Below are 27,950 nucleotides of genomic sequence, written 5' to 3'. Positions count from 1 at the left end.
GATCTAGGCACAACATAATCAAGCTCCAAAATTTTATTTTCCTCTTAAGACATATATAGGTGGGGGCAAGGGGGAGTGCAAGCAGGGAGGGGATTTTAATCATGGGTTGTTCAGCCAACAGGGTATGTTGCTATGGGGATTATCTATTCATGCCTAACTGCCTAACCTCAGTGTGGTCACCTGATTACTGAGAAGAGGTTCTGATATTTCTGAGAAGAGGTTCTGGTGCTATGGAGACTTAAGCAAGGCCTACATCTAGAAAAAGAGGGGAGAAGTCCAAATATGGCAGCATGTGTGTCAAGGGTCACTTAGGCTTATGGCTCCTATCACAACTGTTTAAGACTGGCCCTTCTGCAGCCACAAAAAACTTAAAAATTCTGAAAGCCACAAATTTCTCCTCATTTCTTTATATCAAGAGCCTCACTCTCATCTTGGAAAAATCATTCCCTGTCTCTGCTTTCCTTATTTGCATTCCCCTCTTCAAAGTCTCTACTGATATCACACTCATCTCCTTAGGGACTTGAAAAAAAGGTGGTGAAATCTTGCCAACTAGGCTGTGATAGATCTTCCATTGTCTTTAAGACAACAAAGAAAGAACCTGCTGTGCCCATATATGAGGAAAGGCAAAGGAAAAATAATACACAGAGAAAAGCTTACATCAGTGCATCTTGGGAAATCTGCAGCCACATATTTGTCACTCCTCAAACATTTATGAGTTATCTTGCCTGTACCAGGCTCTGTGCCAAGTACTTGAAAACAATATCAGACAATGCAGAACTATGGTTTCTTTGCTAGAATTTCTATCTGGGGCAATGTTGTCTGAACTTGAGCATCTGCACAAATCATTCTCGGGCTCCCTCTGTCCTATTCTACAGGAAGTCTAATTCAGGAGGCCTTAGAAATAGCCTAGAAATCCTTGTTTTTAAAGAACATACAGCTGACTATAGAAAAGGCTCTATAGAAGAGACTCTCAGGCTAACCTTTAGGAAAAGCCTCAGCCCAACATGCTAGATGCCAGAAGGAAGAGACAAGTGGTGGCTAACACAACTCAGAAATTGTTTGCAGTCCATAAACTTACTTGACATCATCTGCCATCTTGGATGATTATAGGGAGAGTTTACCTCATATTATGTAGCTCCCCCAACTACAACTACCATGTGCAAAGGATCTCTAAAGACCCTCAAGTAGGAGCCAGAATACAAAGTACAGCTAACACCTAGCCTGCCATCATTCAATGGTTGGGCAAGTTTCCAGCTCTTCCTTATTGTACTGACTTCACCTGAAAGTGAATGTGCAGCATGAGCAACCTAGAACATCCATGTTCTACAAGGTTACTTATCCATGAGCATGGTGACCCTGACCATGCACAACAGCTTCAATTTCCTTGCCTATAGTACCCAAGCTGCAGCTATGAGTTTTCCTTCTTTTTTCACCTTCTGAAAGAAGCCAGGCTGACAACACATTTGGACTTTGGCCAGAGTTCTCACAACCATCCAGGATATGAGGTCACCTCCATGTCTCTCTTCTTTCTGGAAAATGAACATTGGGATTTTGAAATAGGATTTCCAGGACTCCAGTATGGTCCTTAACATTATTCTCAAGCCATGAACCTGCACTGAATTTCAGAGTGAGAATTTTTTCTATGAAGATAAGAAATATCAATAGAAGAAAATAGAGTAAATGTTTCAATTGTCAAAAAAGCATGCAAGTGTCTTCCTTTTCTATAATATCCTGCTGAAAGTGATTTCAAATAAAATAAAAGGAGAAGGAGGAGGGTTTGAGAAGCTTAGAGATGAAGAAAATGGAAAGGTATGGTGGAAGGGATGGGATGGGAAGGATGCAGTGTGAGTGTAAGAAAGGAGAATGCAGTCATTAATGAACACACCAAGTCTTCATACCCTGCCCTCCTGCTTGGCACATGAACTTTCTAGAGTGCTAGGATCTTATTAACATTTTTTTTTCCATTAGCAAAATACATGGTAGGAGCATTCCTTGGTGGTCAGGAGAAATTTGGTTCCAGGGATCCATGGAAGGAACAGAAGAACAAATATATAGTTCCACATATAGGCTGCTTGGTGACCAGTGACAGTCTCCACTTCTGCTTAGGCCCCCTAGTGAGGTGTTAACGCCTACCCTTTTATAGGGAGCTAGAGACATTAACATTCCTTTCTTATAGTCACTGGTTCAGCCTTGCCAGGATAATTTACAGTTTCCCTTAAGCAAAATGCAACAGCTTATCACTGGTGCCTCTAAGAGACCATTACCATCCAGGAGGCTTTGGCTTCCTGTAAGTTGTCATTGATTTCACAAGATAAAGCAAGCATGCAGCTCCCATGAAAAAGTAAACAAATAAATGGGCCTTTCCTTCCATCTGCTGAATATCAAAGTGTTCCTTTATCTGAGTTCTACTAGAGCCAGGAGCAGCTCAGTTTCAAAGGCAGGAATAGGGGAAAATCAAAGGAAGACATGAAAACCTTATTAAGAGAAGTGCAAATCATATTGGAGATTTTTCTTATTTTAAGAACTTGGATCCCAAGCTCATTAGTACCTGGGCCAGGATTGAAACACGTGGAAGTGTTCTGAGATTATAACATTATGGATGATGCTGAAGGAAGGAAGGCTTTGTGCCTTTGTATGTGGTACTTGGGGTTCACCAGAAAGTGTTTGGTTGGAACCTTCAGTTCACTCCTGCTTGAACCGGAAAGCCTCATTCCTATATTTTTCTCTCTAAATCCCACACTCAGATAATCTCCAGCAATGAAAAGGTACCAAAAAGTCCAGTTCTGCGTTCTTGGTGACTATTACAACTTCATCCCCTGCTACTGCCAGCAGCCCAAGTCCCCACCTAAGTATTCAGCTTTTGACCATACTTGGGCACAAACTCAGCTTGTGGCTAACAAGTAATCACTCTTGGCCTACAACCTATATAGTCTCCCTGCTTTAGTTCAGTCATGAGGCTTCTCTGGTCTCAATCTCTTGGACTGGAGAACCTGCCCAGGGTTTGCTTTGCTCAAATAAACCTCTTGTTACCCTTTTTCAATTCAGCTTGATCTTGCTTACTGCATCGGTGGATAAATCTATTATTGGGGGACAGAAAACCCATTAGAAAGCACTTCAGCTTTGTTTCTTAAATCACAATGCATCCCCAAATCACACCAATCTCTCACCAAACACCACTCCCTCTTTACTGCCTGCTGCCTGGTTCTCTGTTTACAAAGGCCAGATTTCCCTATAGCTGGTTGGGCTGACCAGAGATTTTCCCAGACACCCAAATGGTAACATTTACAACCACCCCCCCCCCGCCCCCGACACACACATACACTTGTCAAAATCTGGATTGTTACTGTCCTTTCAACTCATTCCCCACCTCCAGAACCCATCCAAGTCTCTACTTCCTTCTCCAACTCCATCTCATCAGGAAGCCCTTCATCTACTTTGTCACTAAGGCTAACCTCTATTCTGTGTGTCATAGTTGCTGAAACCTCTTTTCTGCAGGCTCTTGAAGCACCTCTGTGTCAGCACTCACAGGCCACTTGCTCAAGCTTGCCCCACAATTTTGTTCACTAGTCAGAGAAGATCACTGAATGAGCCATGCCCCATTCTCCCTCTAGTTGCTGTTATCCTCCTGAAACTCCATGGAGCTGAAGAAGAAATAATTTCATTTCCCTCTGCAAAGAATACTTTGTTGGGAAGTAATCTTCATTACTGCTGTAACCAAGCATAACACAAAAACAAATTAAAGGAGGAAAAGTGAATGAAAAAAAGAAATAAAAAAGGATGGACATGAATGCTCCTAGGTATGGTGGGGGAGAAGGTTTATCTTAGATAAAAGGAAGAACATAGAGGCAGGGACATCTGGAAGAGTCTAGAGTGAACATGACCCTGAGCTGGGCCATGTGAAGAGAAGGGAGAGAGAGGATGGAGGGGGCTGGGGGTAGGGGAGAAGAGAGGAGCTGCTGCTGAACAAGAGGGGCGGCTTGGTCCAAGAGACTGGCTGAGAGACTGGTATAGCCAAAACAACTGAGTTACATAGGGACCAGGAGAGCTGGGGGAGGGAATCTCAGCCCAATATTTGGGCTAGAGAGTTCAGGACTGGGGTGTTATATGCCAGCCATGAGAACACTTAACAGGTAGAGACTGACCAATGTTGAAAGGAACTGGTGAACAGATCCAGTTTGATATGTTTATGGGCATCTCAACTATTTGTCCTGGGTTTGAGACTTAACATCCCAGCCTTTTTGCTGATAATAAATGATACGGGGAAATATACTTTTCCGACTGCTTTCTGCTGACATTGCACTGTCATTTGGGAGGACTAAGAAAGCTTGAATGCTGGCCAAGGCTGTGAGGAGCAGGTTGTTTCACTTACTGCCCAGCTTTGCAGGATCATCTTGAAGAGGGAAGCACAGGTCACTTTAGAAGAGTCTGTGAGGCTGGACCACATGGGACTACCCAGGTTGGAGTCATCTAGGATGCAGAGGCTCAGGCTGGTTGGAAATTCTGTCAGAAGTACTTAGGGCTGGTGAGTTTGGAGAAGTTTGTAGTCTTTAGTTAATTGGAAATCTGTTGGGACAGATATATATTAGGGACAAAAGAAGTTTAGGGAAGAATTGTTATATTGGGTATACACTTGAACTTCCAGGACTATAATCCTGGCAGTTGGGGGAGTGGAGTCCCAAGACGGGGGAGAGAGATAGATCCCACCTTCAGTAATAGGTAGGTTGGGGAAATTTAGAAGTACTTATCTGGAGTCCTTTTAACCTGGGAGAAGTGGATGGATTAAAATCAATTCCGTGAAGCTTACATGATTATTTTTAAAGTTTGTAAAAAGAGATAAAAGTTTTAGATATGTTAACGTTACTACCGTTTGTAATCTGTACTGAAATTCACATTGTAGAAAAGGCAGTAGACTCATGTCTTTGAGTCATAGTAAATCAAGCTTGGGGACCTAAAAATAATTTTGAGATAAAAGCATCTGTGAATTTATCCTGGTTTTTACATATGAAGAGAACTGAGATGGCAACTGTAACCTTGTGGGAGGAGCTAGTACATTTGATGTTAAACTGACAAAGCTACAGTTAGTCAGTCAATAGCATCAGAGATCTGAGAAGGATAAATTATAGGAGCAGGTATAGTTCAAATGGCATTTGTATCAATCAAGATGACAGAGACTCACCACCTAGTTGGTTTGCCCTAGGCTCAAGTAGTCTCAATGGCTTTGTTGGGGGCAGTGGTCATAGGTCTTTAGCTGTCAGGACAGCATTTAACCTTTAGCTGTTACATAGAGCAGTACTGGCCTTTGGCTGCCAGACCCAAATCTGAAAGATTTTCCTGTGGAGAATGAACTTTTGGGACAACCTTACTTTGATCAGGCAGAATAGGGCCATCAACCCCAAAGAATCTATAGCCTGGGTAGGGCCCTGGCAGCAGACAAGGCATCTGGCAGTTTTTCCTGGTGGTTAGTATTACCACAATTCAAGTGGAGTCATTGTGCCCCATCTATCTTCTTTGGAGGCTAAAGTGTTTCATTAGGAAGAGGCATATCTATTATGGGAAACCTTTTCATCAAACATTTTAGATGCCATAGTTAGCAAATCTCTGAAGAATTTGGGGATCATCTGTCTATTAAATATACCTTATTTTAGACTTAATCTTGAGACCACATACAGGGGGACTAAACAAAGCTTGTCACTATGTGAATTTTATAACAGTTTACAAGTTAGCTTTATAAGATTAGGATTTAACAGTTTTATCTCTGTTAAGTTTAAGCTTTAAAAATTGAGTTGAGGATTTAATTGAAGATTCTTTAGCATCAAAATAAAAGATTAAATCATAACTATAGTAAGCTTTAAACCATAAATACAATTCATAGAGAGACTGGGAGCTTTTCTGATACTTTTATAGTGCATCATGATAGAATATCACAGTTTTTTGTATGACTTGGCTTATCCAAATAACTAAGGCTTAACAAAAAAGTAAAGACAGCCGGGCGGTGGTGGCGCACGCCTTTAATCCCAGCACTCGGGAGGCAGAGCCAGGTGGATCTCTGTGAGTTCGAGGCCAGCCTGGACTACCAAGTGAGTCCCAGGAAAGGCGCAAAGCTACACAGAGAAACCCTGTCTCGAAAAACCAAAAAAAAAAAAAAAAAAAAAAAAAGTAAAGACAAAGAAGGTAGATGGATATTAATTTTAATCTGAGTCAACCTTAGGAATTTATAAATATAATTTACCCAATATACTGTCTTAGTTAGGGTTTCTATTGTTATGAAAAGACACCATGGCTGTGCTAACACTTAATTGGGGTATCTTGTTTATACTGTCAGAGGCTCAGTCCATTATCATCATGACAGAGAGCATGGTAGCATTTAGGCAGATGTTGTGCTGGCTACGTTTTAATATGCATAGCACAGGAAGTCAACTGAGACCCTGGGTGGTATCCTGAGCATAGGAAACCTCAAAACCCACCCCCCACTGTGATATACTTCTTCAAACAAGGCCATACCCACTCTAAACAAAGCCACGCCTTCTAACAGTGCCAATCCCTATGAGATTATGGAGGTCAATTACATTTAAACTACCATATCCATTCCTTTGCCCCCATAAGCTTGTAACAATATAATAATGCTATATGCACTTAGTCCAACTTCAAAAGTCCCCATTCTCTATAACAGTTTCAAAAATGTTTGAAAATCCAAAGTTCAAAGTCTCTTCTGAGACTCATGCAATCTCTTAACTGTAGTCCCCTATAAAATCAAAATAAAGAACAGTTCACATACTTCCAAAACATAATGGCACAGGATATACATTATCATTCCAAAACATAGGGAAGGCAGCATAGTGAGGAAATATTGGATCAAGCAAGACTAAAAACCAGCTGCACAAACTACAAACTCTGCATCTTCATGTCTGATGTTGAAACAATCTTTAGATCTCCAATTCTATTCATCTTTGTTGAGTGAAACACACTTCTTTCTCTTGGACTGTTTCCACTCTCTATTAGCAGCTCTCCTTGGCAGATATTCCATCACTCTGGCATTTCTGATATCTTGAGTTTTCCAAGGCAATCTAGGCTTCAACGTCACACCTTCATGAAATTACCTTGACCTTTCTACTAGGCCTCCACTCAGAGACACCTCTGGTACATACTTGTCCTCAGCAGTTTTATTCCATAACTCCTTTCTTCTATCCTTAACTCTAAACCCAGAAGTATATGGCCAAAGCTGCCAAGTTCTGCTGCTTGCTGGGACTGGAACACGGTCCCCTCATCCAATTACATCTTTATCAGTTTTCTGTCTTTCACTACCTAAGCTTGACTGTTCTGAAACTTGCTCTGTAGACCAGGTTGTCTTCAAATTCAGAGATCTGCCAGTCTCTGCCTCCAGAGCAGTGGGAATAAAGTCATGTACCACCACATGCTGCTCTAAGCATTTCTTTAATTCCTTTATACAAGTTGGAAACTTAGCTGGGTGGGATCTTTCCCTGAGGTCAATGTAGGCAGACTTTTCTGTCCTGCCAGCCAGTTCTCAAATAACCACACAGAGATTTATTATTGATTATAAATGCTTTGCCAATAGCTCAGGCTTGTTATTAATACGCTCTTACATTTTAAACTAACCCATATATTTTATCTATGCTTCTCATATGGCAGTAACTTTTTTCAACAAGGCAAGTTCATTTTGCTTCTCTCATTTCCTTGAGACTCCTGAGATTCCTCCCTTTTTCTTCCTTGTGCTCTCTTTTTGTCTATAAGTCCTGCCTAACCTCTACCTGTACAGATATTAGCCAGTTGACTCTTTTATTAACCAATGAGAGTAGCACATATTTGCAATGTACAGTGATTGTTCCAGAGTAGGTTACCACTCCCTTTACTTAATTTCTTAATCTGTTTTTTGCCTTGAACACAGGATTTATCTTGATTCTACTTCCTGGTACTCTTTTCTGCCTCAAAAATTATATATTTTTTTTAATTTACCCAGCTCAGCTTGTTCCTTTTCATTATGAATCTTCACTAGAGTTATCACTAGTAACCATACAAAAGTGTCTATACAAGGCTATTTTGAAATTTCTTCTGTCAATGGAATTCATCTAAAATCCTTCACTGTAGCCTCAGGCAGACTCTTCAGACAAGGGCAAAAGGCAGCCATTTACTTCACCAAGTTATCACAAGAACAATCTCTAGGCAACATTAAAATTCTCCAGCCAACATACCAAAATCTTTTTCCTCTGGATCTCTTGAGTGAGCCCCTGACAGTTCAAATAATTCTTTGTACATCTGTCTTCCATGCTTCTACTAGTATGGCCTATTAAGCAACACTTAAAGCATTTCACTATGTTCATAACTCAAAGTATCAAAGTTTAAATTCCTCCAAACAAAACTGGTTCAGCCTAGTACAATACCCCAGTCCCTGGTACCAACTTCTGTCTTAGTTAGGGTTTCTATTGCTGTGAAAAGACATCATGCACAGCAACTCTTAAAAAGTTAACATTTAATTGTGGTATTTCACAAATAGTTCCAGAAGCTCAGTCCATTATAATCATGATGGGGAGCATAGCAGCATGAGGGCAGATGTGGTACTGGCTACATTTTGGTATGTACGCCATAGGAAGTCGACTGAGACATTAGGTATCTTTTGTATAGGAAAGTATAGTTGTTGTTTTTTTTACTCTTTGCTCTTTGAAGACCTGCTACCCAGATCCCAAATAAATACATGGAGACTTATTATTTCTTATGAATGTCCAGATTGTTTCTAGGCAGCTTTTCTTAACCTAAATTATCCTGTCTATCTTTTACCTCTGGGCTTTTGCCTTTCTCTATTCTATACTTCTTTCTTTGCTTCTTATCCCATGGCTGGTAGTGTGGCTGGATGGCTGGCACCTGGCATAATCTCTCCTCTTTTTCTCACTCCCCCCTCTTCTCATCTCTTCCTTTTTGTTCTTTCTACACACCAGCCCTGCCTATCCTTTCTCCTGCCTGTCTATTGGCTATTCAGCTCTTTTTTAGGCCAATCAGGTGTCTTAGGCAGGTAAAGTAACACAGCTTCACACAGTTAAACAAATGCAACATAAAAGAATACAACACATCTTTGCATCATTAAACAAATATTCCACAGCATAAACAAATGTAACACATCTTCAACTAATATTCCACAACAGGAAACCTCAATGCCTACTCCTACAGTAACACAATTCCTCCAATAAGGCCATTCATACTCATTCCAACAAAGCCACACCTCCTAATATTGCCATTTTCTATGAGATTATGGGAGCAATTACATACAAACCACCACATATACCTTATTTATTAAACATGTTATTACTTATCTCAATTTTCTAGAAAGCTTGTCTTGAGCAGTTAGCAAAGACATAAATAGCTAGACATAAATTCTAAGTCAGCATTTGTTAACCTGAGTAGACCTTTATAATCTAAAATTTTATCATCATTCAAAAATCCATACCAATCCAAAGTATTTTTGGAATCTGTTGTTGTTTCCTTAGTCTAAAAAGACATATAATTATAAACTAAGGGCTCAGTAGGACTGAGAAGATTTATTAGTGTTGTATTTATACCATGTGGTGATATTCAGATGGTGGTGAAATTAGACGTCATGAACACTTTAATTTTAGTAAAGATGGCTTCCAGTCATGTGATTGCATTCATCTTGGTGAGATCATCAGCCAAAATGGAGGAGAGCCACTTGATTGCTATTTATAAACATGTATTTTAAATAAGAGTTGAATAACATATAATATGTCATAGTAAGTTAATATTATGTACGTAAGTATAGATTTAACTATCAACTTTTTGTTAAAAGTTTCAAGCTAACACTTGTTATAGATTTTATAGATTCTTTAACTACACCCAAATGAAGTTTTAAATCCTGAGATAGAGTTTACAGCATAGTCTTAAGAGATTTTTTTTTTTTGAGAGTAGAGCACAGAGTAGAGATTAAAGATTTTAAGAGTGGGAAGTACAGGAAGTGTAGAACAGAGAAAGTTTGGATATAAGAGATTTGGGGATCATTTATTTATACAGTGGCAGCTGTTATGATTTGCGAAAATTTTGAAATCAAATGTGTCAATTTTTGGCCATTGATCTATACTGAGGCAAAGCTGTTGGTAATCTAAGGAGGAGAGAGGATTACAAAACAAAACTCCACTGGAAGGAATTTATACAAGCTCTAGGAGGGAGCTGAGTGAGAGCACATAGTAGCCCAGATGGCTCTGACTTGGAGAAGCTGCAGGGGAAGCTCAGCCCAAGAGAGGAAAGGCCTAGGAGTGTTTAAGGAAGAGATAGAATAGGCCAATCTGAGTGGGGTGGGAAACTTTAGGAGGGAGCTGAAAGCAAAGGCTGTGGGACTGTGAGTAGTAGCTGAGAAAGAAGAGAACAGGGTCACATAGGCTTGGATGGGCTTAAGGAAGCTGCTGGATTGCAGGTGGGGTCATAGTGGTGAGAGAAAGTAACTAAGTGGATAAAGTATCACTGTGACAAGAATTTCTATCTGGGCTGTTCCGAAGCAGAATTGGAAGCTTGTCAAAGAGATTATGCCAAATCACAGACAAAAGGTGTCCCCTGACCTTCTGATTGGAGCTAAGTGAGGGTAAGAGGAGTTTATTGGCACACCAGTGTTGGTGTTGGTGTGGCTTTTGTAGTAATAGTAGACAAAGCAGGCAGCTTGGGGTGACATTTATCTGGTAGAGAGATGTGAGAGAGCAGGGGGAAAAGGAGACAGTAAGTGTCTTTAATTAGAGATACCCTGATGAGTGTAGCAGACCAGAACCAAATGGTGAGAGTTGAGTGCCCAGGTCAGTGCTTTGGGAGGGTGTAGAAGTTTCTAGGAGCCAGAGAAACACTTATGGGAAACACAGAGAAGAGTGGTTAGAGCATGTGAAGAGGAGAAGTAGCCGAGGAAGCAGACTGTAGAATTTAGGTTCAAATTTGATGATGGCAGGAGTCAGCCAAAGCAAATGATCCATACATACATTAGGAGAGTCAAACCAGCAGCTTGGTTCAGAGCAGTTTCCTTTGGAGGAAACTCATTTATGCTACTCCTGGGCTTCAGCACCAGATGAATGTAAAACAGAACCAAAATAGAAAGGATATGACTGCACCTAGGTATGGTTGGGGAGAATGTTTACTGTAGATAAAAGGGAGAACATAGTCAGAGGCAGGGATATATGAGAGAGTCCAGAGTGAAAATGACCCTGGGGGAAGAGCTGCTGACCAAGACGGGCAGCCTGGGCCAACAGACTGGCCAAAAAGCTGGCATAGCCAAAAAGACTGAATTATATAGGGGCCAGAGGAGCTGAGTGAAGGGAAGCCCACCCTGATACCTGGGCTGGAGAGTTTAGGATAGGGGGCAGGGTATGAGAGCTAAGAGGGCTTTGTAGCAGGTAGAGATTAAGGGATGTTGAGAGAACCTGGTAGACAGATTTTTTTTTTTGTTTTTGTTTTTGTTTTTCAAGACAGGGTTTCTCTGTGTAGCTTTGCACCTTTCCTGGAACTCACTTGGTAGCCCAGGCTGGCCTCGAACTCACAGAGATCTGCCTGGCTCTGCCTCCCCAGGCCTGCGCCACCACCGCCCAGCAGATCTTCTTTTATATGTTAATTGACACCCCAGGTATCCATTTATCCAGCATTTGAGACCTAACAAAGGGTTTGTTTTACATTATTTTTAAGAAGTCCACTTCTCTTGCTATCATGTATGTAGAATGCCTTTTATACACACTTCACACCATCCTGCCACTCCCTACACATGAAGGATTTTATCCCTTCTTGCAGGAAGAGCTAGACCTTTTTCACTTTCCTTGGGACTATGCTTGGTGCCTCTTAATTACAGCTGCAGGAACTTCTGTGATACACTAGGTAGGATATGTTTGTTTCTCTGAAATACACATGCTGGAAGTGTGAGCATCAAATGAAGCCACCCTCACTCAATGGCAGGCAGAAGTCAAAAGATGTATGAACAGTTCCTTCTTTCATCTTGCAGGTGAAAATTCTAGGACACATTTTATTATTTTATTCAATGGCTCATATCACAGGTCATCAATAATAATCTTTTCAAAAGGGCATTTTGTTTTTACCATTTTTCAGGCTTTCCATATTGTATTTCTGTTGGCTAGAACACTATTCCAAATAAATATACTGATATAAATCTCTGTCTCAGCATTCATTTGGAGGAAGAAAACAGAGCCTTAAGATGGGCTTTTGACAATAATCGACAAGGAATTAACTGCTATTGAGGTTGTCATGTCATCTGCTAACAGGAACATCAAATCACTAACACCTTCATTTGGAGGTGAATTGGATGGTGGAGAAGTGGTTTACATAGTGCCTGAGCAGCTGAATAGTATGAACTTACTTGGCCTTTAAAACTGCTTCAAAAATCTTTGAAGAGAAGTAAACACCACATTCCAGATAGCTGATTATCAACCAGAGGTATGTTGTATGGAAGCTATGGAAGTCAGAGGTACTCTATGTGTTTATCTTAGGATATCCTTGTAGGAAACCTAGAGATACATTTATCAGCTTTAAGAAATGCAAACTTCAGATGACCCCCCAGCTATCAAGACTTCATATGGTTTGCTTCAGCTGTGAAAGCGAAGCCAGAAATACAAACAAACAAATTCTTCTTGCTCAGTGCTCATGTAAGGAGCCTGAGTTGGGCAAACATATAAGGACTCGGATATTTCAGCCTATTGGATATAACTTTAATGGTTAGATGGAGATTTTCTAGCCATATTAGCTGAGGTCATGTCAGCTATGCATCACAGTTTCCCTTCTGTCAATCTTTGCTCCTTCCTTTCATAGGTGTTTGTCCAAAATCAAGACCTTTCATCTCTGAAATTCATGCACAGGTTCTAATTGTAACAGTGACAGGATCACCAAAGAGACTTAGATATCTGTTGGATGGCCTTACTGGTCAGAGGTAGTAGTCTATCATGGTCTGACAGCTTTTTTCCAAAGCTTGGCAACATGGAACTTGCTTCCCCACAGTGAGACTTCCCACTCTCTACCTGTTTTTATTTGATGAATGTCCCTGAGCCCAGAGGACTGACGTGATCTGAAAACTGTCTGTAAGCCTGGATGCCTGATTTATCTCCAGGGTGACCCTTGACACAGTTTCCTGCTGGAAGCCTTCCCTCTTGCATATATGGTAACTAAGACTGTGCTAGGAGCTTTGCTATAGGACTTGGCTGCAACATATAAAGCCTTATGATAGGACCGTGTCATTTAAAGCAAATTATGGGTTAACTTCAGGCTCTCCAATCCTAAATATTCTTTATACTCTGGAATAAAGTTGAGCTAACTCACCAAAGTCATCTCCCAGAGGGCTTTCTCCATCACACCCACAGCCATCCAAACCCTGTTCCCCACTTGCGCTCCCTCCACCCATGTGGACCAATGCACCGACAATCTTGAGAAAGAATCAGAGCTACAGATATCTACCCATGACAGAACTTTCATGCTTAAATATGGGTCCTTAAAGAAACAGAAGTGGGTGAAGATATTTAAAGGGAATGCCTAATAGTATGAATCTTCCAGATTTCTCAGAATACTTGGTGTACCCTAACCTTTTTCAATTATGATTGAAGAGAAGGCTCTCCAAGGGTGGTTCTTCTGAAAGGGTCTAGCCTATGGCAAGTGTCTTACAATATGAATTTACTTGACACTCCATTCCCATTGTCTCCAGATGATAAGTATTGTCATGACTCAATGTAACACAATTAAGTGTTGCTTCAAAATAAAAGTGATGATACAGTAAAGTAAATGAATTTCCTAGTGACACATATTGGCAAAAAGTGGGAATTCTTAAATATCAAAAACAAAGGTAAATAACCAATAGGTATGCTCTGTCTTGGGGAAGACTATTTCTCATGCTGTCAGTATATTGGAAGGTTTGGAGGGAGGAAAGTGAAGGGTGAAATGATGTAATCATATTATAATCTCAAAAAATTAAATAAAAACAAGTGGGTGGAACATAAGAGTAGAAAGGAGAGTTCATTTATCTGGAGTGCTTATTTATGAACTAGGTTCAACTTGACAGAGTATTAGGAGATGATTTTATTATACTACTGGGATAATACCTTAAATTCCAATTTCAAGTGACTATTCTTCCACACTTGTATTTGGAGTAACACTAAATGGACTCACTAGATTTAATACACACACACACACACACACACACACACACACACACACACACACACACTCGGGATAATAATAAAAATATATCTGATTTAAGATGTAATGAAATAATTGTTATAGCTGCCCTCCTCAGGCAGAAGTAAAACCTTTGGCAGAATGATTCTCATGGTCTCTAGTACTTGTCATGCTCAGTGGTCTGTTGCATTTTTATCAACATCTATCAGTAAACAAGGTCAAAGGCAGTTCTCTTTTACATGAGATTGGCAACATACTCTTACTATATTGCCTCAGAGCTTTTAACTCTCATAATTTAGTTTGCAGAGTCAGAGATCATTTGACTAATCTTCTTAACACTATGCTGGTTTGTTACAATAAATATATCATGCCAGTTGTACCTGAAGAGGAGGAAGTGCCAATCGCTACAGCTGCTCTTGCAAAACCAACGCATGTCACAGCAGAAAATAATGTCAATGGCTTTCCAGAGCATGGTTCCCTAGCAAAGTGAAAGCCTTAGAGATCAGGGAAATAGGAATAGCCACCAGCCAACCTTACCTCACCAGCTCTGCAGCTTCTAAATGCTACAACTTTCTATTTACCCATGCTTTATTGCCTTGCTGTTCTGCCCTCTCAGTTTATCTTAGCCCAGCTACCTCACTTCCTTGTACTGCCTGTCTGTACAGACCTCCAGGTCTCTATGATTGGTACTGGGATTAAAGGCATGTGTCACCACGCTTGGCTCTGTTCCCTAGTATGGCCTTGAACACACAGAGACCCTGTCTGTTAAGTGATCAGATTAAGGGTGTGGGCTACCACTGCCTGACTTCTATGTTTACTTAAAATGACTTGCTATTTCTTCTGATCTCCAGACAAACTTTATTAAAGCACAAATAAAATATCACCACAAGGGCCCAATGAAGCATGTGGTAGGTCTTATTTGGATTCTAGGAGCTTTATTGTATATTATTTGAACAGCATATGATACATAGTTTGTCTGTTTGTCCCCAGTCTCTGGAATACATAGGTCTAAGAGCTGTAAGATGGATATAGCATTTTATACTTTTACACAACTCTTTAGGGCATTTGTAGACTCTATCACTTCCTCTAATCCTTAGATTCTGCTGAACTGAAGGTGATCTCACTAGAGGAATGCTTTTAACAGGAAAGAGAAGGGTTTCACTAAACGTAAGGCTTACTTTGTGGATGCTGTTGGGCATTACTCAGCTCTACTTCAGAGCCAAGAGAAGGATCCCAAGAGCTGCTGATAGCTTACAAGCATCATCCTCAGGTATTGTTCTTAGCTAAATAGAGCTGTTTCCTTCAAGTGATTACTCTTCCCAGGAGATGTCTCACATCTAACATCTGATCAAGGGGGAAAATAAAAAGGACGCTTAAATGGAGTAGAGGGTGGGAGGGCAAGGTAGAGTAGGGATAACTAGCACTAAAGGCCTCTGAAAAGCCATATGGGAATCTACTATGTAGAAACTTCCTAAAGATATGCATATATAAAAGGAATTTAAATGGAGTTACCATACAATAGGAGTGGGAGGGGATACACAAACTAGATATCACATGCTACCAAATAAAACCCCCTGTAACCAAAATAGGTTACATTGTTTTGAGTTATTGGGCAACAGGATCCCATAAAATTTCAAAATATTTCAGGCTATTACCAATGCTGTTGGTTACCCTTCACAATTTGATGGGAAGATCCTATGGCTGAAGGCACCACATACTTATGGCATAGAACACAGATGTAGCTGGTATTCAACTGAAAGCTTCACTTTTACTAATTAGCATTCATAGTGTTAGAAGGTACATTCAACTTGAAGAGAAAAGTAATAATCACTTTCACTCAACTATGAATCTGTAAGCCACAATAATGGCCTGCCAGAAATATATGCCCATTAGTACAATAATGGCAAGAATGTTAGGGGCTAACTAACCACCTTTTGATCAGACTTAAGGCCTGTTCCATGAAATGAAACCCATATCAGACATTGTTAATAAGGTCAAGAACCTGAGACAAGATAGGTCATAGGCCTAATCCTATCTATCTTTGTTCCTCATAAGGGCTCTTCCTGAATGCTATTCCCAGCAAACTTCCTGAACACAAAGATTTTCAACTTCTGCCTCTAAGCAAACTGTAAGGAAGACAGAAACATTTTGCCTTGGCTTCTCAGTCATATAGGTCAATAGGCAAAGGAAGCTGTATAACGGAATCCTGGAAATAATCTCTAGGGTCCTACTACTTTTTTGTAGTAAAGGAACATAGCAATAAAACAACTCCTGATGACATATTGTTAAACCCACAGATCAATGCAGTGCTCGGGCCTCATCAGAGAAACTTCTTTTATCGGTGGATGATAATTAACACAGAGACCCATAACTGGATAATGTGTAGAAAGTCAGAAATTCTGAAGTATTCAGTCCTAAATGAGATGTCTTTATCAAACCTCTCCCCTCAAGTCTCAGGATCTGTGTGGATGAGGATGGGGAAAAATGGTAGGAGCCAGAGGTGGTGGGTGACTTCAAGGAGACAGTATTTTCCAGAAATATAGGGCAGATGCACATATGAGTTTACAGAGACTGTGGCAGGACTCAAAGGATCTATAAAAATTCAATCTAGATAAGACCCAGTATTGAGGAAGGAGAGTAGGCACAGAGTCCTGTCCCTAGCCAAGAAACTACTCAAAACTGATAGCTTCTGGAATAGGGAGAATCCGTTTTCTTCAGGTGAGTGACACTGGGTATATTGACCACACTCCAGGGCAGGCCTTATGCTCAGGGGTAGTAGATAAATATAAAACAGAGGTGGGGAGGAACTGAGAGAAGTTGGGAAAGGTGGTAGAATGAGATAAAAATATAATGTGTGCAATTATCAAAGAATAAATAACATTTAAAAATGAATAAAATGTTATTTTGTTAAGCTGAAGTCAATATGAAGAGTTATTTCAGCCTCAGGGCTCAAAGACATCCTGTATAGCTCTGGAGCCTCTAAGTTGGTACTTTCTCTACCCAATTCTACCTATGTCTGTCCTCCATGAGGGCTCTTAGTGAATTCTATTCCCAGCTAACTACTTGAATACAAATCGGTTCAACTTCTGCCTCTAAGTAAACCTGAAGAAAGACAGAAACTTTTTGTTTTGGGCTTCTCAGGCACAGAGATCAATAGGCAAAGGAAGTTGTACAATAGAATCAGGGAAATAGTCTCTGGGGTCCACAGAATTCTCTGATGTCTCATTTTGTGCTTCCTTGCTGGTATCTGTAGTGAAAAGTCAAAGGCAGTCCATCAACAACATTTTATCAAGGAAGCCAAGTCCTACACTGGTGACTCCATGAAGCCTGTGACCTTCAGCAGCAAAGAGACTGGTGGAGAGTAAGGGACAATACAGTCAGTGGAGAAAAACGACAAGTTCCTTTATGGCTCAAGGCATGTTGTAGTACTTGGGATTAAGACTTCCTTCAGTAACTGTAGCTTTAAGCATGTATAGAATACAGACCTGCCTCTGTTATTGGTACAACATGATGAACAGGGGTTAATGTGGGCTGCAAGAAGGATGAATTATCCAGAGGGTGGACTGTATCAGACACTAAGTGCATACCATTTTACAGCTTGTTCATATGAGCCTCAATTTTTCTCCTGCTTCTAGGGTGACTGGTTCTACATAAGCCTAAGACTGTTGTGACAGTTAACTTCTTTGCATCTACCATTATATGCCTCTGGATTCCTCCCTTGGGATTCCTATTGTGGCTGAAGTGAGATTTCCACCCTAACTCTAAGCTACAGTTTCACATACACAACCTAGCAAATTGAGAGGAATCAAAGATTATGGGGCCACTTCTGACTGTTGGAGAACAGAGATCAATAGACAGATACTCTGACATCTCATCTTCTGGGTGGGTATTTTCCAAGGCTCCATGGATAGTCATCCTTCAGATAGAGCACTAGCTGCCCCATGTTGCAGCCTTTCTCAATAACACATCCCTGCTTTGTCTCTCCCCTCCATTTTAGTATTCTAGTGTGAATTTCTATCCCCTTGCAGGCACATTATAGAGATATTGCCCACGATTAGGGTCTGGCTAATCTAAATCTGGCTCCTCTAAATCTGACTTCAAGGAAACTCAGGCCAAACCAGTCTGACAGGGAGGCAACTGAGCATGACACCAATGTTTTGGGAGAAGAGTTAATGAATTATTATCATATCAAATTCAGGTGATCATGAAGACTGCTTCATGTCTATTTGTGGGCTCTACAGTAATGAAACAAATCTAGATCAAGAGTTGCAACATCTTAATTGTTTGCTTTCTTGAATTTTCTTCCCCCTTGTTCATGTCTTCATTTTGGCTTTGCAGCAGCTTTGACTCCCTGGACCAATCCTGCATATGTCACTCAGCCTTTGCCAAGAAAATCAGATTAAATAATAGGATGAGCTATTACTTGATTCTTTGGATCATCTCAGTAAGGGAGTCATTGAAAGAGAAGAGACTGAGTTCTGCTGGAAATTTCTCCTGGTTTTCTGGTTTGTCTTTAAGGAGCTGGAAACAAACCCAGGGCCTCATGCAGGTTAGATATGCATGTGAACACTGAGCCACACTCCTAGCCTGTATGCAATTTATGTTCAGTATTCCACTCATATTATTACATTAATGTGTGGGAGGCACAGAAGTCCTTGTGCTCCCAGATGAGCATTAGGGGAACCACGAATGTTAAACAAACAGGGTTGTCCCTTCAAAAGGAAGAATGCATAGCCTGTTATCCACTCAGAAGGCTGGGAGCAGATGTGGTTAATAGCCTAGTGACTGTTAAGTCTTTTGCATCCAGATAAGCCTCTGTGCCAATGCAGCAATCCAAATTAAACCAAATCATACCAAATTGCAAAAGCTGCATTCTGGGATGCAGCTTATATACACTGTGAAAGTGGTCTTGAGACTCTCTGGGGGAGGAGCTGTGTTTGGCGGGCTTTGAAGGGGCAGGTTTAGGGAAAGAGATAGGGGAGGGGAGTTGAGGTGGATCTTCCACCAGTCTCCTTCCAAACAGTGACCTTTGTGCTATCTGTGTGGCCTAGACCACATTGGATCCTCCCCCCAGACTCTAATCGTTAGCTTGTCAATCTATAGAACCTATTTGTATGGAAAGTTTTGCATATACTTTACAAAGAGTCTCTATGTAGTCATGCTTTAAAATGTATTGTGCAAACAAGATTGAGTTACTTATTACCAAGAAATTTTCCACCAAATTGTGCTGTGCATAAATATGCCTAAAATGAACTACTCAGCATCAGACTCCTAAAGTTTGAATCAACACCAACTACTGAGGCATTGTTGAACCTTCTTGGGGGATGGTCAAAGAGACCCCACAACTATGGTTCAATTAATGATGGGTTATGTTCTGAGAAAAATGTCAGGAGATAATTTTGTCATTGTTCAGGCATCATAGTGTATATTTGCACACAACGAAATAGCTAGGAAATCACTGGGTGATTTAATCTTATGGGACAGCTATTGTAAATGTGGCCTGTCATTGAGTGATGCACTGTCATGTATGCATAATTGTATTTTATTTTAAAATGAAACAGTGAAATAGACAGTGACTGTTCCAACTTTAGGCCACAGGATGAGCAGCAATTTCTTAGCACAGGATACTCAGGATACAGCTTTTCTCTGTAACAAGTCCAGGCTCCTTTTCAGATACCATTTATCAAAATGATGTCATGACCCTCTCGTCCTCTCTGGGACTCACACAGAGCACATCCAGGCCTTTTCAGAAAAGATGGTGAGGCTGTATTCGAAATTTCTCATGGTGAAAAGGGGGATTCAGGAAGACAATGATGGTTACCTGGCTTCCAGAAGTTTGGAGTGTAGTCCAAGTGGACCAGTACCTAGCTTGCTTAGTTCTGAACCATGTTCTTTTCTAAATTCAATGACTACAGTAAAACAGTTGTTTTGTCCAGTATATGCAGAAAATCAGATGAGAGACTGTTTAGCATGTAGGACCATATCCATTGCTGCATTTAGTTCAACTACAGCATCATAGATCATAACAAAGGCCCCCATTCCATCTGTACTGAAGAGGCTGCACACATGAGTGTGGGTATCAGAACTGCAAGTGTTACTACAGCTCTGGAGGGAAAGGGACTCTGACTTGTTGGGAAGTCAGACTATACCTGAAGCTGCAAAGTGACAGCTATAGAGGGAAAGGTATCCTGACTTTTCAGGAAGTCAGGTTATATCTGAAACTGGGGTGTGGTAGGGAATGCAGGATGTAGTAATCCTGCTCCTCTCCTAGAGAGAGCAGGGAACAGTGGAGTTCTGCTCGGTTCTCCTAAGGAAATGTTCTAGCAGAGATATTCATTTCTTCTTCTCCTCTTGCCCAAGATGCTACTTTTGTTTCACTCAGCTAAGTGGAAACCCCTGTAGAAATGTAGCAATCTCCTTTCCATCAGGTGAAAAGTTGTTACTTTTTTCTGTTCAGCCAGTTTAAGGGAACATCTCAGCAAAGGTTCTTCTGCTCCATACCAGTGAAAGATCTTCAACCAAAACTCTTAAGAAAGAGAGTTATTTCAGAAAGAGGAGTCCAGGAGAGTGACTTCCTCTGCCAGGGTGGAAATGAACAACCAACAACTGAAGAGGCAGAGGGGCTTATATAGGGCTTCTTAGGGGAAGAGGTCCTCCACTTTCTGCTCAGGAACTGGTTAGTTTTCCTGCTCAGAGATTGGTTAGTTTCATTGGTAAGGGGTTGGTTTCAGAGCCAAATTGTGCTTCTTTCACTCTGTTCCTTTTTTAGCCCTTTGGCTCTAGTTTTAGGGCCAGGGCATATTTCTTGCACTGGCTCTGGTTCTAGGGCCAAAGTGTGTTTCTTTGGCTCTGGTTTCAGGGTCATCATATGTTTCTTAGGTTCAGGGTTCAGGGTTAAAGTGTTTTTCACTGACTTGAGTTTCAGGACCAGGGTGTGTTTGTTTTACTGGCTCTGGGTTTCGGGGCCAGGCCATTGGTTGGTTTCATGTTCAGTTGGTCAGGGGCAGAGTTTGCTCTGGTTTCAGGACAAATTGTTTCCTTCACTGACCCCTTTTTGCCTTTTGGCTCTAATTTCAGGGCCCAGGTATATTTCTTTCACTGACTCTGGTTCTAGGGCCAATGTATGTTTCTTTGGCTCTGGTTTCAGCATCAGGGTGTGTTTCTTAGATTCTAGGTTCAGGGCTAAAGTGGTTCTTTTACTGGCTTGGGTTTTAGGACCAGAGTGTGTTTCTTTCACTTGCTTTAGTTTCAGTGATAAGGTTGGTTTCTTTGGCAAGCCCTTTTACCCTAAAAGAACCACACAAACCTGGGCTGAATCACAGTTAATTTGTCCTTTTTGATGAATGTCCATTGAAACTAGCCCAATACCTACCTCTAAGTCATTTATTTCCTTGTAGAATAATGATGCTGTCTCTTATTTCATGATATGGCTATTCGAGTTGCACATAATACTTGGACTATTATCTTCTCTATCTCATCTTGTCTTTAAGGTTTTGCTCATATATTAGGACACCATCCCATAGCCATCCATCTCAGCCATCTTAGTGGGTTTGTATGACTGCTTTAATTGTTACGGCTATTTTCTGGTGTATGACTCTGGTCTATTCCACTATTTCATGATATCCTTGAGGCAGACACTGGATTCATTCATCCTTATTAAGATTTTGGGACTCGCTTCATTTGCAACTTGGAATAAAAGCTCTTCTAGCAAACCAGTTACTAGAGAGAAGCAGCTCACGTCTGAAATACAAATATAATATGGAAAGACACATGGTTGGTTTTCCTATATGGACTTTCAGGTGGTAGTGATGGGGTCAGATTTCATGATTTGGGTAAGAAAATATCTGCTTTCTTGTCCTGGGCCTTCTCCAGCCATGGGCTCTGGTCTTGGAAGGCTTCCTGTTGGACCATGAACAGGTAAATGGTCTTCTAGATACAACATTAAGAAGCTATTTCTCAGACTGGCTTCACTTACATGAGTTCTACTCCCTTGGCTGATCTTTGCTATAAGATGTTGACACCAAGACACACATCTTATCATGAAGAGAACACGACATAGTTATTATGGAGCTAAATATGAGTGAGTATGGTCCGAAAATATACTTACCCCAATTACCATGTTCCAACAGTTCTGTGATATTTTTATAAAAAAAAAAGAACAAAGAAAGTCATAAATTAGATATTTTAAAAATACATTGGTGCAAAGACCTGGTAGACAGATTATAGCAAAGAGGGAAAGCCTCTACCATAAGCCCCAGACATTATTTGATGTTATTGATGGCATTCTTAGCCTTTGAGTTAGTAGAAGCTAAATGTTTATTTGTATATTCCCAAATTATTTACCCAATAGTCACAAAGATGGGTGTCAAGACAAACACAGTGGTAGGCAATGAATGGCTATTGAGAAAGCTAAAAAGATAGCCCTTGCAAAATATATGGAATTCAGACCTTCAAGATTCCCATCCTCCACTGATCACAGTCCATCAGTCAGCCCTGTAGGATCTTTAGACCACAGGCAATTCTTCTTTTGGCAAAGCTTTATGATGTTGGCATAATTATGAGTGAGGCATAAGAAGTCCTCCATGGTCATAATATATATGAAATTATTTAATCTTGTTAATAGTAATGACACCGTCATATCCAGGCATTCATGTCAGGCATTTTTTAAATGATGTAAGTAATATTGTCTTCCTATTTTTCAGAAGGAAATTTCACTGCTAAAAGGGTCAGTTATTGCCACATAATCACTCAGCTTCAACAACCATGTAGTTAAAACAAAATCACAAAATAAACCAACACCATTCTCCAATCTATGAGTCTCCAAATCCCAAGCTCTTTTCCTTTGACTAAGTTCTTCCCAGTATAAACAGTCACCATGCTCCAGGCTTAGTAAGTTGAATGAGGTATTCATCTCAGTTATGTAAGTTATGGCAGCATTTTCCTGACCTCCAGACATAGCTGTGCCTTTCCCAGCCTCTGGCTTGAGTTAACTTTGCTTACAGAGACAGAGCACCTGTGTGAGACAGATTGACCTCCAAAACTATGAACTTGTAGACCAGAGAACATACCATGCAGACCATTTGTCACATGAGGGATGAGTCATGTATTATATGGATTCTTTCTTGGGGATGTTTTCACAGGTTGTCTCCTGAAGTGTACTTAAATGAAATTGGATTTACAAAGAGTAACATGAACACTTCTCTCATCAACACTGCTTTGGCTGAAAGTGAATTTTGTGGATGAATCAACTGAGAAATGGGAATGACTTAAACTCACCAGAGCTCAAAATAAATGAACAACAAAGGTGGAATGAAGTGGAATCCTAATCACTGAAAAGCGTTCAAGTTCAGGAATTGCACATAGTATGAAGAAAAAATAAAGTGTGTGTGTGTGTGTGTGTGTGTGTGTGTAAAACAAAAGCCAACTGCAGCTGCTGTCATTACTTAATGGCACTATCCAGGAACCAGAAAAGAGGGGACACAGCTTTGGAAGCCTTGCTGTTGTTATAGGTAAGCCCCCTTACCTGAGTCCAACTCATACACCTTGCATGATAAGGGTAAAGTAAAGACTGGCAGCATTTTCTGTCCAATTGATTGAGTTTCCAAGGGTAGCCTAGGAAAGAGTAGAAGAATGTGTCAGTTATAATGCAGATATTGGGAGAAAATGATCAAGAAATATCACAGTATGTAGACAACAGGATGTTCCACATGGTGCTGGGTATGCTACTTAGTTTCATCTCTGGGAAAAGGGATGTCTCTAATCAAATTTGTGATTTTGCTCTCAGCTTTGCATTGCACCTTAGGAGCATACTACCAAGCCTATAACAAAGTATGGTCCACTCAGCAACTGTGCTTTGGCATGATCCCAGGAGAATGAAGGGAGAATGGTCCCCTGGAGTCAGGAAGTGGGTTAGCTGAGGCATCAGTAACAGCTCGGGGGATCACAGGGTGTTTTATCTCAGATTGCAATAATAGAATGTCACAGTCTTGAAAGCTTCATAACAGACATTTTCTTGAAGACTAGAAACACATGTCAAGAGTCACAGGGCTACTGATTCACTCTCTGCTTGGCTTTAGACAACTATCTTTACAGTGTGTCTTGGCATGGCCTATCTCTTGTGCATTTGTGGTGGGAAGAAGATGTAGGGATGGAAGGAGCAGAAGAGTGTGAGCCAGTGAGGAAAAAAAAGTGAGATCTTTATACAGTATCTCTTTTTGGGTGTATTTGCTCGTTAAGAGACAGAGTTGTACTATATACTCCAGGCTGGCTTTGAACCCAAGATTCTCCTGAAGTAGCCTCCAGGTACTGGTTTTTAGGCATGCACCATCACATATAGCCTGCTGTCTCTTCTTATAAGGATATCATTGTTAAAGTTACATAGAATTAGGACTCTACCCCTGTAATTCCATTTATTCTGATTACCCCCTTAACAATCTTATCTCAAAATACAAATTATGCAGATGTGATTATAATTAGTCTAGGACAAGAGGTCATCAGAAAAATAGGCACTTAAGAAAGGATGAAAGTACTTTTTCCCCCTTTCACACAAGAAGCTACCTTTCAAAGGACATAGAGCAGAATTTTTGGATCCATCAAACAAGGCCCGTCATTCAGTGTTTTTGTAGTTTTGTATCAGACTCACTTAAGCCCTGTTGGTATTTATCACAGGCCCCCAGAGGCAGGAAAAGTGGTTATGTACTGCCTTAATCATTTACCTGGAGGAAAATCTTCATTAGATGAGAATATGTATACTCAAAACAATCACAGAAACATCATATAGTTGACAAACATTTTCAGTTCTCTATCATTCCAGAACATCCATCTGTAATCCATTCCAGCGGGGATATGAGGCCCTCTTCTGGTCTCCTTGTCACTGCATGCATGTAGTACACAGTCATATGCAGACAAAATACCCGCAGACATAAAAAATAAAAATAAAAAGAGGAAAAATTTGGACACAGAGTAAAAGGGAAGGTGGCCCTGGGGAAATGGAAGCAGTGATTGGAATGAGGCTTCCACAAGTCAAGGAGTCTGGAGGAAGCAAAGAAGGACCCTGTCTCAGAGGCTTAGAATGGAGCCTACACATAGAGCTTGAACTTCTCATTTCCAGAAAGTGTGAGGTGACACATAATTGTTTTGAGCTCCTAGTTTGTGAATCTTTGATCACAGCACCCATGGAAAACCACTGGTTAGCTTTTTCTTCCAGGCTGAAACACCCATTCCAGGAGGAAAGAAGGAGGCTCAAAAAGCTTATGAGAGTCACTAGCCTCTCCTCCGGGTGTATAATAATCACTTATCACTGGATATAAGAGGCTCCCAGTGAAGCTGCCTTTTTAAGCTTTTTCAGGTTTTGTGTGGATGAACATGCTCAATGTTGGAGCAACATATTTAGGTGGAGTTTTCTTATCCCAGAAACTGCTTCTGAATTACCACAGAGAGGCTTATATTAATTGTAAATGATTGGCTAATAGCTCAGACTTATTACTAACTAGACCCTACATTTTAAATTAAACTATATTCCTTGTTTATGCTCTGCCAAGTGACGGAACCTTTATGAGAATGGCATATTCATCTTGCTTCTCTGAGTCTCCTTTTGATTCTCTCACTCTGTCCTTCTTTCTACCAGCATCTCATGTTTGATCACCCCTTCTATAGCTTTTGCCTGGCTATTTGCCAATCAGCTTTTATTAGCCAATGAGAGTAGTGCATATTCATAGTGTACAAAATGATTGTTCCACAGCACTGAGGAGCATCAATTTCTTTGCTTCCACAATTCACTCAAAGCAGCTTAGCAATGGTGTTGAAGATTAAACCATATGGTCAAGGAACATGTTCTTTGACTTGACTAAGGGAAAGCAACATGGTCTATTTTCAACCTTTTCCCTAGCAAAGCAGATGTCATAGGTAAAACGCAACTAATGGCACAAAAAATGTAAGTTTATTTTAGTTATTGGGATTGAGGATTGGCTAAAGAAATGGCAAGCCAAAATGGTAATCCTTGCAGTCAACCTCAGTTAGAATTGGCAGTACTTGCATTACAGCCTTTATGAGCCCCACACCCACCATCTTCTTATCATGTATAGTTGTAATCTTGACCACAGTGACTTGGAGGATGCTGTTAGAAGACTAAGGAAAATGCAGGTAGACCAGAACTCTTCAGCCACAGGGCTGTTTACCCTGAAGGCTATCCTTGGGGTAATTCCAGATTTAAACCAGTCTTGCTCAGAGATGGGTCATAGGAACTTTTATTTAAACCAGGACCCCCTTTATAAGTTCAGCTCCAAGGAGCTGTCCCCAAGTGATGGGAACTTTTAGCAAAATTCACAAGAAACCTTGGGGAAAATTAATGGTAGAAACAATAATAAACAAACCCTGAGGGTTATATTAAAGTTTGTGCATTGTGGCTGGAGTTTGAGCCTACCAGAAAGCAGAAAGGAAGGAGAACTACATGAAGCTGTAGTATTCATAGGAGACGAAGTGCTCATGCTATGCAGTATGCTCATGTTGTAGTAAAGCAACAAACTTGGAAACTACAGAGTTCTGATACAAGATATCCTTAGTGAATCATCAATCTTTTTCATACATTCACTGTGACATTCCATGTCTATCTTATAACTTCACCTCAAACTTGTACACATATGTAACAAACACACTTCCATTAATATATTCACCCATGCACAAACTCCTGTTACTTTCACGTCATCCTGAGAAAGCATGTCCATCATGAGGATAGTTCCCCACCTAGGTTCCTCTATCTTGTTGGTTCAGGGACTCCAGTCCAAGCTGTTCCAGGCTAGCCAGTTAGAAGGCACAAGTTCCAAGCTCTAATTTACTCATCTTCACCTGGAGACCTCCATAGTAATTTTGCATTGCAAATCAGATCATAGCTGCTATCTCTCCCCAACTCAGAATCTTCAGAGTTCTGACATCACACTTAGAAAAAAGGGCCTGAAGACTGACTGCAGAGCAGGGCTCCTGTGACATCAGCTCATTGTCTGCTTGCCTCCTTGATCAATCTCACCTTCATTGCCCATAGATTTCATTTGTAAGCAAGCCACCCATGATCTCCAGACCCCCAAATGCAATCCCTCTTTCTCTGTATCTACATATCAACTCTTTCCTTAAATTAGGTCTGCGTTTAGACAGTCTTATCTCATTAAGGTATCTCCTAGAATAGACATAATTTTTTCCCAGAATGTCCCAACACCTACGGCAGTGCCAAACACTTGGAGAGGGACCTGAATAACCATGTATTGATTAAATATATGTGTGAACAGATAGGGTATTGAGATGCAGAATCATATCTTAAAAATATTTGCATTGATTTTGTCACTTCTATTTTATACAGCCAGAGGGTTTAGTGCTGTCAGTTATATGATGCTGGACAGATAATCCCATGATCACCCACTACCCATTTGTATATGATGTTTGTCAGACAATTCCCTCACTCTTACCTACCCAATACCCATTTGTTTATGATATTGGACAGATAATCCCTCACCCACCTACTATCCAAATTTATATGATACTGGACAGATAATCCCATGCCCACCCACTACCCATTTGTATGTGATGCTGGATAAATAATCTGACACCACTCCATACTCATTTGCTCATTTTTCAGCAAGTAAGATCTGTGTACAAGCTGGAATGGTGCTGGTTGGCATTAGTAAACTTGACACAAACCTAGACATAGCTGGGAAGAGGGAATCTCAACTTAGGAATTGCTTCTATCAAAGTGGCTTTTGGAGATCTCTGTGGGTAATTTTATTGATTGATGATTGATTTAG

The 27,950-nt window shown here is 40.6% G+C and overlaps 1 long non-coding RNA gene across 3 annotated transcripts; it reads right to left on the bottom strand.

Moving 5' to 3' along the window:
• On the bottom strand, positions 1-27,037 carry LOC143274362 (uncharacterized). Of its 3 annotated transcripts, XR_013052987.1 has the most exons (6): positions 26,902-27,037; positions 24,876-25,033; positions 23,684-23,772; positions 22,268-22,291; positions 4,370-4,563; positions 1-1,529 (listed from the first exon to the last, which is right to left on the bottom strand). It is a non-coding gene; the product is annotated as an uncharacterized LOC143274362 (long non-coding RNA). The 3 variants fall into 3 exon arrangements; XR_013052988.1 differs by lacking the exon at positions 22,268-22,291; XR_013052989.1 differs by lacking the exon at positions 24,876-25,033.
• Positions 27,038-27,950: the final 913 nt, after the last annotated feature.

This window comes from Peromyscus maniculatus, chromosome 1, assembly GCF_049852395.1.
Source record: "Peromyscus maniculatus bairdii isolate BWxNUB_F1_BW_parent chromosome 1, HU_Pman_BW_mat_3.1, whole genome shotgun sequence".
In the NCBI taxonomy this organism is placed as follows: domain Eukaryota; kingdom Metazoa; phylum Chordata; class Mammalia; order Rodentia; family Cricetidae; genus Peromyscus; species Peromyscus maniculatus.
The sequence above is the reverse complement of the archived record's forward strand: the minus strand, read 5'-3'. Positions and strand labels throughout refer to the sequence as shown.